Here is a 12,631-nt window from a genome sequence, read left to right as displayed (position 1 = left end):
TTATAATTTGTTGTATCTATTTCACACTAGAATTCAAGCCCTTCTTGATTTCAGGGCTGGTCAAATTTGTCTTGTTAAGGACATACAGTTTGCATTTCACAAGCCCTTAACCTTTTTAGGTGGTACAAATCTATAGAACAAATGCACACGTAATTTGTATCTGAATACATGTTCATCTCTAGATTACAAATTCCTTCCTATACATTGTGCACAGTTTTAAACACTTCATATAATCTTAATCAAAGACATTGTCTAAAAATTCCCTCTTTTGTAAAAAAAAACCCAAATTCTTAGTACTTGTATTATTAAATCTCATGCACAGATTAACCACTTTAAAAACTTCTTGTGTGTCACATGATGGCATTAAAATAACATCTGATTTGAAAAGTCCCAAGTTTAAGAACCAGGGTTTCACCTCAAAGCTCTCCCACAACAGGATCATCAAGAATTGAGTGGACAGATGCCATTTTTGGATTTAAACAAGCCACTGCTTAGGGTGATTCAACCATGCATTTGCTTGAGAAGGAAGCTGAAGATAGATTTTAGATTTTTAGAATCAGATTAAAAGTGAAGTTTCAAAGCATGAACTATAAAGTGTGAGTCCCGCAGTAGGATTAGAAAACCCAATTGCTTTTTCTGTTTTCTCTTTCTTCTTTTGGGAAAATTTTTAAGCTTAGACAATGGGAAATGCCACAGGGACTCAGAAGATTCCTAAATGGATCCCAGGGGAAAGCCACTGTTTAAGAGTGAATAGAAAAATTGTCTTCTCTTTAAAGATTATGAAACCCTGATGACTGCCTTTTTGTGGTGGATTACCTTGATCTCTTCCTCTTAAGGTGGAAGATGGATTCTATTCAGCCTCTACCTTTTGGTATTTTCTCTGATAGATGAAGCTACTTCACAGGCTGTGGTTGGAAAGGATTTTCCCATCTGGGAGTTCCCCAGCAATATCCTGCACCTACCACCCCAGTCCTGGAGTTTGGTCCAAGTTGTTAAAATCCATTAGGGTTAATTTTTCTAGATTTCTTTTTGATCTTTTTTTTTTTAATTCTTTGCAGAGAATTCATTCAGAATCCCTAGAGCCCTAACCACTAACTCAGTCATTTCCTAGGTAGCAAAAACCTAGACTAGGGTTACCTTCCAGCCTGGAACCTGAAGGAGGAGTGCATAGAATACATAGGTACAAGGAATCTTACAGCCAATGGGAAGGACTTCACCAAGACTCAAGAGACTACTGAATTGGGCTGAGTATCCTTTTTCTTCTCCCTCTCATTGCCCTTTAGATTTTTTTTCTGAACCAGGCATAAAAGTTGCCATTTTTAATTCCTCTGGGAATTCTAATGGCATTTACCCTAATCAAGATCCTTTTTAAGATTGGCAATTACCTTAATTTAACCCAAAGTCCCAGATTGACCAAAAGGAAATCCATGACCCCAAAGGATATAAAACATCTGTTCTAGGACCTAGAAGGCAGGGGTACTCCTAGGATAGGAGTCTCTGCTATCCTACCCCTCTGTCCTGCAAGAGCCACTTGGGAGTTAGTTGGGGGTCTCTTATTCTGGGATGATCACCTGTCTGAAGTCTCTCTAGATTTCTCAGCACAACCCAACACTGTTGTCAAAGTCTCTTAGTTCCATGCTCAGTCTCAGCCCCCACCCTGGGTTGCTCCATCATCGTTCTTTATAATATCCTCTTCCCCAGGGAGTTAGGAAAGAGTTTCGGTCTGATGACTGCGGGATACCAAGGAACGGTGATGAGATATTCCACTGTAGCATTTTTTTTTCACATGCCAGGAGTGCCAAGGATGACTGGTTCTGGCCTGGGACCCCAGAGGGCTTATGGCAGGAGCTGAGGGAGAAAGATGAAAATCAATATGGTCACAGGGCTTCCACCAAGTATCCGATAGTGACAAACACCCATGCAGCAGAGCTCAAGGGGCTTGAGGCTGAGCCCCCATCCCTCATCCAAGCCCTAACTAAAAGCTTCCACCTCCCAGCTCCCCACTCTCAGCTCAATTCTGGCCCTAGAAGTGAGGTTCGGAGTGAATCCACTGAGAGAATCTGATGGATTCCCCACCCCCTGCTTCAGCTTCCCATGAGTGCTGGGTGCAGAGGATGGGCTCCCAGCCCAAGAGCCCATGTGGGGCATAATGATGAACCCAGCCCCTCATTCACTGACTCAGAGAAGCTAGGTCTTGGGCAGCAGGGTCTTCCTTTAGCCCTCTAACAGAGGCCCCTGGTAAAAAGGGAAGCTCCCCTCCATGGACAGGTGAACATGATGGGCACTAGGAACCAGCCCCCTGCCCTTCTCAGAGGAGCCCAGGGGCAGGAAGAACTCAATGTGATGGACACATGCTCCCAAAAGGCTTCTCCCCTCTCAGTCTATCCCTCCTTGCTCTGTTATCTGCAGGATCATGTTGGCTTCAACACCAGGGACAGTTCCCTGGAATCAGGGGAGATCAAATGTGGGAAAGGCTAGAAAACCCTGCCTGAAGGCTCCCAATCTGAGCAGAGCAGGCAAGGTTTCCTTCTCTAGGGAGTTCCCAGTTTAATTGGAGCCCTGTCCTCCCCTTCTCCATTTCTGCCACCATCAATGGCTCCATTTTCCTTCCTGGAATTGCCTTCACACACACACTCCGCCCGAGGAAATGGAATCCTTCCACCCATGAGGTGTTAGTGCCTGGGATGGAGCCCTAGCTATCAGTACTTCTTAAAGTGTTGTCTCCCTATCTGTTGTCCTTGCCTCTGCCTAGGCACCACCTAGGTACACACACACACACACACACACACACACACACACACACACACACAATAAATACATATGCTTGAAGGTTTATAAAGTATTTTGTAAACTGGAAATGCTATTATCATCCCCATGAAGTGACTTGCCCAGGGTGATACAACTAGGGATGATTTGAATCCAGGTTTTATACACTCCCTTAGAACCATACCTCATTCCTGGCAAAATGTGATCATGATAAGAACCTTCAATAGGGAGCCAGATCATCTAGATGGCTACCCCAGTTCCACCCTTAACTCCCTGTGAGAAATGGGGAAAGCCAGGTCCCAAGTCTGAGCCTCAGTTTTCCCATTTGCAAAATGAAGAGTTTAGATGAGATGTCTCTAGGATTCTCTTCATCTTTGACCCAGGGGTTCTTTATTCCGTTTTCTCCTTTTTCTCTCATCTAATCCTGAAGCTCTTCTCTTCATTCTCTACTTCTCATACTAGGCATAGGGCTGTTTATTTGCTGTAGGCATGTCAGGGAGGGAGTGCAGCAGTCTCTATTCCCTTTTCCCCTCTCCAGGGTTGCTCTCTCTCCCACCTCCACCCCTGGGAGGTACCTTCTTCTTAATCCTCTCACTTCCCTTCTTCAGTTAAGGGCTGGAAGGGAGACACTGACTGGTAACAGGATCTGGCCAACACAGAGAGGCCATCCTCACCTTCTCCCCATTTTGAGGGACCGGGGAGCAGGTTTAGAGGGTAGAGAGGAGGGAGATGCAAGCATTGGCAGCCATAGGCAGATAATGCTTGCTGATGGTTTTAGATAGCTACTATTTATAATTTCAAGGACACCTTCATTCATCCCAACTTTCACTTGTGTTTTCAGTAGGAATGGGCATTAGTATTTTGTCAAATGCCTTTCCTGCAACTGTTAAGATGATCATATGGTTTCTGTTGGGTTTGGTACTGATCTGGGCAATTGTGCTGGCAGTTCTCCTCATATTGAACCATCCCTGCAGTCCTAGAATGGGGCCCACTGGTCATAGTGTATGATCCTTGGGACCTATTGCTGTAATCTCCTTGCTGGGATTTTATTTAAAGTGTTTGCATCAATATTCATTGGAGAGGGGGCAGCTGGGTAGCTCAGTGGATTGAGAGTCAGGCCTAGAGATGGGAGGTCCTAGATTCAAATCTGGCCTCAGACACTCCCAGCTGTGTGACCCTGGGCAAGTCACTTGACCCCCATTGCCTAGCCCTTACTGTTCTTCTGGCTTGGAGCCAATACATTGGCTCCAAGACAAAAGATAAGGGTTTATATATATATATAAATTGGATATCTATCTATCTATTGGATAACAATCCATCTATTGGATAACAATCTATCATTGGATAGATTGGTCTAGAGTTTTCTTTCTGGTTTTGCTCTTCCTTGTTGAGGTATCAACCCTAGATTTGTGTCATGAAAGGAGTTTGGAAGAATGCCTTCTTCCCCCATTTTTGCCCAATAGTTTATGTTATTGGAATTAGTAGTTGGTAAATGGTCACTAGCATTCACTTGTGAATCCATCCAGCCCTGGGTTTTTTTTATTATTAGGGAATCACTGAGCTCATCATACCTTAGGCAGCACCAACATTTCCACAATTACACAGATTCCAATTTTATGGATGAGGCAAAAGCAGAGGACCACGATGAGACTTGTCAGGGAGTTGGAGGCTGGTCCAGGGGGAGCTCCAGTGTTGCTGGGGGTCCATTTCACTGAGAGGGCATTCCAAGGAGAAGTCACAGGGGAGAAAACAAAGACTTCCTTAGCTGTGGATGCTAAGAGAATCCCACTGGGAATCCCAGAATTCCCAGTGAAGACAGAGGCAAGAGAAAGGGTCAGAGAGCCCCAGGACCTCACCCAGATCTGGGACTAGGGACATACAAAGAAGTAACACACCTGGATATTTTATTCCTGGCTATGAAGGAAGTACCTTTGGTAATGTTCATATTTCTTCCCTCTCTAAGTTCTTTTTTGGTGGCCTCATTAGCTCCCGTGGGTCTAAATGATCATTTCTGTACAAATGAACCCCTGGTCCACATATACAGCCTTTCGACTTTTCTTTCTCCTTTTTTTATCTTTATCCAATCATTTTCTGCCTGCTTCTCCTTTTTTGGCTTCTTTTCTCATGAGGCTACCTTCTTAATATGCCAATGCTGCACCCCCATCCCACCCTTTTACCTCTTTCGAGGTCCATCAGATCATTCCTGACTGCTTATTGGCTATTTCAAACTGCATGTCCCATAGATATCTCAAACTCAACATGGCCCAAACTAAACTGATGAACTCCCTTCAATTCCCTTCTCATTTTCTTGACCATTCTTCTGGTCATCCAGGTTCTTAAACTTGGAGTCAACCTGGATTCTCTTCCTCCCACTCCCCTCATAGCCAGTATGCTGGCAAGTCCAGCCAATCTGACCTTCGTAGCATCTCTCCCATACACTCCTTTCTCTCCTCTAACACTGCCCTCATTGCTTCACTCCTGGTCTGTGACCTGCTGATGGCTTTGCCTGTCTCAAGTCTCTTCTCACTCCCATCTAGCCTCCATTGGGCCATCAAGTGAATCTTCTTAAGGCCCAGATGTGACCACACCTTCCCTGACCCCATTCACCAACCCCAAGGGCTCCCTGTTGCCTACAAGATCAAATATAAAATCATCCATTTGACACTTGGAGCCTTTTCTACCTTTCAAGTCTTCTTCCCCTACATTCTTTTTTTTAGTTTCCAAAATTATAGCAACTTTATTATTTAAAAAAATTTTTTATAATTGAAATTTTTATTTAATTAATTTAGAATATTTTTCCATGGTCACACAATTAATGTTCTTTCCCTCCCCCCCATAGCCAATGAGCAATTCCACTGGGTTTTACATGTGTCATTAATCAAGACCTATCTCCCTATTATTGATAATTGCATTAGGGTGATCATTTAGAGTCTACATCCCCAATCATATCCCTATCCACCCATGTGACCAAGCAGATGTTTTTCTTCTGCATTTCTACTCCCATGGTTCTTCCTCTGGCTGTGGATAGCATCTTTCTCATAAGTCCCTCAGAATTGTCCTGGGTCATTGTATTGCTACTAGTAGAGAAGTCCATTACATTTGATTGTGCCACAGTGTATGAGTCTCTATGTACAATGTTCTCCTGGTTCTGCTCCTCTCACTCTGCATCAATTTCTAGAGGTCTTTCAAGTTCATATGAAATTCCTCCAGTTCATTATTACTTTCAGCACAATAGTATTCCATCACCAACAGATACCACAATTTGTTCAGCCATTCCCCAATTGAAGGGCATCCCCTCATTTTCCAATTTTTGGCCACCACAAAGAGCGCAGCTATGAATATTCTTGTACAAGTCTTTTTCCTTATTATCTCTTTGGGGTACAGACCCAGCAGTGCTATGGCTGGATCAAAGGGTAGACATTCTTTTGTCGCCCTTTGGTCATAGTTCCAAATTGCCCTCCAGAATGGTTGGATCAATTCACAACTCCACTAGCAATGAATTAGTGTCCCTACTTTGCCACATCCCCTCCAGCATTCATTGCTTTCCTTTGCTGTCATGTCAGCCAATCTGCTAGGTGTGAGGTGATACCTCAGAGTTGTTTTGATTTGCATCTCTCTGATTATCAGAGATTTAGAACACTTTTTAATGTGCTTATTAATAGTTTTGATTTCTTTGACTGAAAAGTGCCTATTCATGTCCCTTGCCCTTCCCCTACATTCTTGATTCCAGTGACCACAACCTCCTTGCTGTTCCACAAACAAGACACCACCTCTGGCACTGGGCATCTGCACTGGCTGCTCACTGTGCCCAGAATGATTTGGCTACTCGTCCTGTCTTCTGGCTTCCCTAGTTCCTTCAAGTCCCAGCTAGAATCCCACTTTCTATAAGAAGCCTTTCTCAATCTCCCTTAATGCTAATGCCTTTTCCTTCTGTTGATGATTTCAAATTCATCCCATACATAGCTCACTTGTATCTAGCTGTTTGCATGTTGTCTCCATTGGATCATGAGCTCCCTATGAGCAGAGATGAAGCTGGGAGAGAAATTCCACTTTCATAATTCCTAGGCCAGGGTCCTTTCCATGACACTTATTTCCTGGGGTGTGCTGGTAAATGTTTAAGAACTGACTCTCAGAACCAGTCCATTCATTCTAGAGAACAATGTGGAACTATGCCCAAAAGGCTATAAAACTATGCCAACCCTTTGACCCAGAAGTAGCACTACTAAGTCCATATCCCAAAGAGATCAAAGGAAAAAATAGAGATTATAACACCTCTTTTTATGGTGATAAAGAAATGGAAATTGAGGAGATGCCCATCAATTAGAGAATGGCTGGACACATTCTGGTACATAATTGTGATGGAATTCTATTGTTCTGGAAGAAATAATAAGCATGATGGTTTCAGGAAAACCTCAGAAGACTTATATGAACTGATGCAAAGTGAAGTGAGCAGGACCAGGAGAACACTGTATACAGTAGCAGAAATATTATAAAAATGGTCAACTGTGAATGACTTGGCTACCTTGACCAAGACAATGATATATACTTCACAAGGGACTCAGGCTAAAAAATGCTCTCCACATCCAGAGAGAGAACTGACCAACTCTGAGTGCAGAGTGAAGAATATTGACTTTCCCTTTCCTTATTTTTCTTGCCTTTTCCCCCCCAACATGGCTAATATGGAAATAATTTTTACATAATTTCACATGTATAATGGGTATCATATTGCTTGTTTCCTCCATGAGTGGGGTAGGGGTGGAGGGAGGTAGACATTTGGAACTAAAAAAAAAAATTAAGTGAATATTAAAACTGATAAATATCTGTTGATTGATTAAGTAGGAATCAGAGTGGGATAGTAGGTAGCTTCCTGAAGGAAGTATTTTTTGGGTGGGGAGGTGTAAACCTTAAAATTTCTTAGACTTATGAATGTTGGAAATTTCACCATTGGGAAATTTCATACTTGGAAAAAATTTCCTACTGATAGTAAGAACTCTATTGGAATGTGAAAACCCTTGGCATGGGAGGGTCCTTCTCCTCCCTACTTAAGATTACTTTAGGACAGAAACCTTTTGCTAAACAATGGAAAGGGCTTTGACCTATGCTTAAGCATAGAACAGGAAGTTCTTTGAGTCATGATTGATTTTAGAATTGATACAATAGAGATACTTGGAATGACAGAACCAGGTCTTGAAACTACAATCTCCACCCTACTCAGAGTAAAAGGATTTAGGAAGGGCTGCAGCAAGGATCAAGATTTAATTATTTGAGAATATGACCTTCAACAGACATGTGCAAAGGGGCAGACCTCTGGGTGGTCCTGGGTTAAGCTAGAGCCACCATTGGCACAGGGAAGACATGGACAGTGATTGGTAGATGTGAGAACTGAGGGGAGGGAACTTAGATGGTTTCCTTAAAGATAGTGGGGTCTGAGGACTGGGGGATGGGAGAGGTTTTGCTCTGAGAGGTTGTGCTCTGAGAAGTTTTGGCTCTGAAGGGGTCTGAGAGGAGAAAGGTCCTGGAGGGAGAGCTCCTGGAGAGGTCTGAGAGGAGGGCTTGCTCTGAAGGAGGCTGGAGGTGGAGGCCCCTGAGACTGTTTCTCCATTTTGGTCATGTGAGTGATAGGGACTGATCTCTTTTCTTTGCCTCAGCTATCTAAGGGCTTGGGCCTTTTGGCCCAGCCTAAACAGAGGGGGTATTTAAGTCATATTCCCTTCTCTCCCCTTTCTCTCTCTCTCTCTCTCTCTCTCTCTCTCTCTCTCTCTCTCTCTCTCTCTCTCTCTCTCTCTCTCTAATACCTTTCTTCCTCCTGTTTGTAATTAAAAACTCCATAAAAGGTTGACTGCTGACTTGAGTTTTCATTAAGGAATTACATAGCTGAATTCCTTGGCGACCTTAAATTAATATATATCAGTCTTTTAAAGTGATTTCCTTGTCACAAAGGGGAGTGGAGTAAAAAAGATTATATCCCAAGTGCCTAGCACAGTGTTTTGCAAATAGTAAATGCTTAATAAATATTTGTTGAATTGATTTAAAAAAGTGAGTGTTAAAAGTTTTTTTTATATAAAACCAACCATCTCTCAGAAAAAAAGTCCATATGACATTTTCAAGTTTAAGCTACATTATTAATAATTAAGTAATTCAAAATAATGACTAATTAATTAATTATTAATAATTAACAACACCAATAATTTGCATTATTCATGTTTTTCTCCATCACTTTTTAAAAACCCTTACCTTCTGTCTTAGAATCAATATTATGTATTGGTTCCAAGGCAGAAGAGTGGTAAGAGCTAGGCAATGGGGGTTAAGTGACTTGTCCAGGGTCACATAGCTAGGAAGTGTCTGAGGCCAGATTTGAACATAGGACTTCTTGCCCTCTAGGGTTGGCTCTCAATCCACTGAACCACCAGCTAACCTCTCTCTATCACTTTTTAAAGTTATACAGTCAACAAAATAGTTAATCAAATCCTAAATTTGTAGTGTTTGCCAAATTTCCAAGCTGGAAATGCTCACACTGAAAATTTGGCAGCACACCCATGGACCATCTCCTCCCTCATCTCTTTCCCAGGGTTCCTTGGGCCAGAAAGCAGAAGTGGGGAAGTCTCTAATCCCCTCTCTTTCCAGGAGCCTTTTTTCTATACTCTGGGTTGGTCTTGGGGGCATTGAATGGATTAGTCACTGCCAGAAGGGGAGAGCATGGAGAAGAGGAGACTCACCCTCAGTCACCTTGAGCCAGGTCCCATGGAGACTTGAAATGCTTCTCACTCCATAGAGCTTTGTGACAGCCAAGACTGTGCAGTAATAAGTCGAGGCATCCCCCGTCCTCAGGTCCTGGATGAGAAGGGAGCCATTCTGCTCTCCAGACTTCCAGTGGAGGAAGATCCTGCCTTGGTAGTATGGGTGGGCTGGGGAATTGGAATTGTAGATCTCTTCTTGTAGCGATGTCCAGGAAATCCTCATGTTGGGTTTCTGGTCCAAGTCCCAGGGAAAGGAGAATCGAAAGGGGATGGTCACCGAGCCATGGAGGGGGCCTGAGAGTTCCAGAGGCTGAGTGACCCAAGATTTTGCCTCAGGTTCTATGAAGGCACCTAGAGAGACAAGAGGCGTTTGATTGGGGCAATTCCGAGCATCCTTCATCACTGGCTTCCAGGAGGATCCAGTAAATTTAAGGGGAAGGATTGAGCTCTCTGTCCTGGGAGGTGACCTTAGAGGGGAATCAGGGGCTGAAAAATGAGGCTCTGAAACAGAGCTAATGGCTCTGAGGAAGGACCCAAGGCTTTAGAAAGGGAGAGCCCAAGACAAGATGGACAAGAAGCGTCCGATCTAGCCAGGGGAGTGGGCTGGTTTGCCATCCCACATCCCTCATTCTCACCCTCTCTCCAGGCCCATCTCTGGAAGCTTGGGCTCCCTCTCCCCTCCCACTTACCGGTCCAGCTCGGGGCCCCTACCAACAGCAGAGCCAGGAAACACCACATGGTCCTGGGTAGGGTATACAGGACCAAAATGTCCCCTGCCTTTTCCTCTTCTGGTGGATGCCAGCAAAGAGTCAGGGGCCTCTGAATGAGGAGGCTGATGTGGAAGAATGAAGTCTACCCTTGGAAGAGATGAAGTTCAGTTATCAGTAGTCACTTCCTCCTTTGATGCAACTTTAGGGCTGGGTGGGTTACCTGTTGATAAGGCAGTGGGGGCAGGGGGCAGAGCTAGCTGACTGACGCTATAAGCCCTCATATGTGTCTTCTTTTAAAAAAATACACACACATCTTAGAATCAATATTGGCTCCTTGGCAGAAGAATGATAAGGGCTGGGTAATGGGGGTCAAATGACTTGCCCAAGGTCACATAGCCAGGAAGTATCTAAGGTCAGATTTGAACCCAGGACTTCTTATCCTCTAGGTTTCGCTCTCAATCCACTGAGCCACCCAGCTCTCCTCTCATCTGTGTCTTCTAGAAGGCACCTCCTAGGAAGAGACACTCCCAAGATCTAGCCATGGGCCAACAAGCCACAGGGCCATTTCTGCAGGAGCCTCTGCCCAGTTGGGCTGGCCATGGTCATTGCCTCTGATGCCAGGGCCCATGCCTCTAAAGGGGCACTTAACTGCCATAAGCTTGAGTTGGCAGAGGAGGAATGCCTGGTGCTCAGCACAATAGTGTCCTACATGGCGGGCATCTGGGCGTTTCGAGAGATCACCTTCCCAGTGGAGATTGCTCAGAGGCTAGCTTCTGCGCCAGATCCTATGGGAGGTTGGGAATGGGGAACCTCATCACTGAGGGTCTGGAGTGACCTTCCATACTCCCTTCCTTATTCACTCCCCCAACCCCTCTTAATTCTGGTGCCTTTCCTCTCTTAATTATTTCCTCAGCTCTTGCCTTCTGCAGGAGACCTTTCCTGGTTCCTCCAACCCCTCCGAAGTTACTGGCCACTTCCAAAGTATACTTGGGATTTTTTTAATGTTGTTGATATCTTTTATTTTACATGGGCTACATTTGCCCCTGTATCCCTCTTAATCAGGCATTTCTTTTTCCCCCCTCTCTTCTAAGCACACAGGGTTAAGTGACTTGCCCAGGGTCACACAGCTAGGAAGGGTCTAAGGCCAGATTTGAATGCAGAACTTCTGGACTTCAGTCCTGGCTTTCTTCCCACTGAACCATCTTCCCCTATAACTGCATTTCAGTGTAACTGATTTCTTGTTTGATCCTATATATTTATTTTGAGCATTTAAAAACAATTCTGAGAAAGGATCTGTGGCTTTCCCAGCCTGGCTGCCCAAGGAGTCCATGACTAGAAAAGGTTGAGAGCGACTGGGCTAATTACAAAAAAAGTATGTTATCTTTTCTGTATATTTCTTTTTCATGATGCTCTTCCACTCCCTCAGTTCCCATTAACAATCAATCAATACACATTTATTAAGCAGCTGCTGTGTGCCCAGTTATGGACCATGTTGTGTGAAGATAGGATTAACTCTCTCCTTGCCTATTTTTAGCTAATCAAATCAAGAACTTGAAGTACCTCTACTTGACACTAAGTAAGAGAGTTCACAAGTCACTTGCTAAAGTGGGTGACAACTCCAGAGGCCACTGCTGAGCCCCTGGGTAGTGCTAGGCAAATTGAAAGACTGTGCTTGGTTCTGGTAAAGTGGGGAAGGGACAGGAAGTGATGTGGAAAAAGAACTATAAAAAGTCCTGAACTTCCTGTCTAAGGGACTTCTCCTTTGAGCTTCTTCTCCTTTGGAGTTCATCTTTGGAAACTCTGTGTCTGTGAGCTGGATTGAAGGAGAAGACTCTTTCCCTGGATCCTATGTTGCTTGCTGGGTGAGGAGCTATCTTTCCTTTCTTGGCTTCTGGAGAGATTGGTTCCAGAGAGGCCTTCCTTTCCTGGAGGAGGCTTTGTTGGTGCAACCCTTGCTGAAGACACCACAGAGACTCCTGGCTTAAGAGACTACCATGACTCCACATGGAGAGATTAGTACTTGAGAGCCCTTGCTGGGTGGTAAGCTGGTCTTCTTCGGATAGAATTTATAGGGTATATAGCTAGGCAATTCTTTCTACTTAGCTCCTACATTTCTCTCTCTTACTATATCTCTATTAAACTAAATTGTTAAGAGTGACTAACAGACTCATGACTTAAGAGTTAATTTTATAAATCAGCGACCACAATATTACTTTAGAACTTTCATACTTAGCATAAAACCAAAAATTTAAATTCTTATAGTTGCCCTTCATTGTATCTCCAACAGTTAGCATTATATCTGACCCATAGGAAGCCTTCAATATATGTCTGTTGAATGACTTACAGAAATGGCTTGCTTTAGGGTAGCCAAGAAAACTCCTCCAGGTGGATGGACTGAAGAAGAGCTCCAGCCCCCAA

This window comes from Monodelphis domestica, chromosome 4, assembly GCF_027887165.1.
Source record: "Monodelphis domestica isolate mMonDom1 chromosome 4, mMonDom1.pri, whole genome shotgun sequence".
Taxonomy (NCBI): domain Eukaryota; kingdom Metazoa; phylum Chordata; class Mammalia; order Didelphimorphia; family Didelphidae; genus Monodelphis; species Monodelphis domestica.
Note: the sequence above shows the minus strand (reverse complement) of the source record.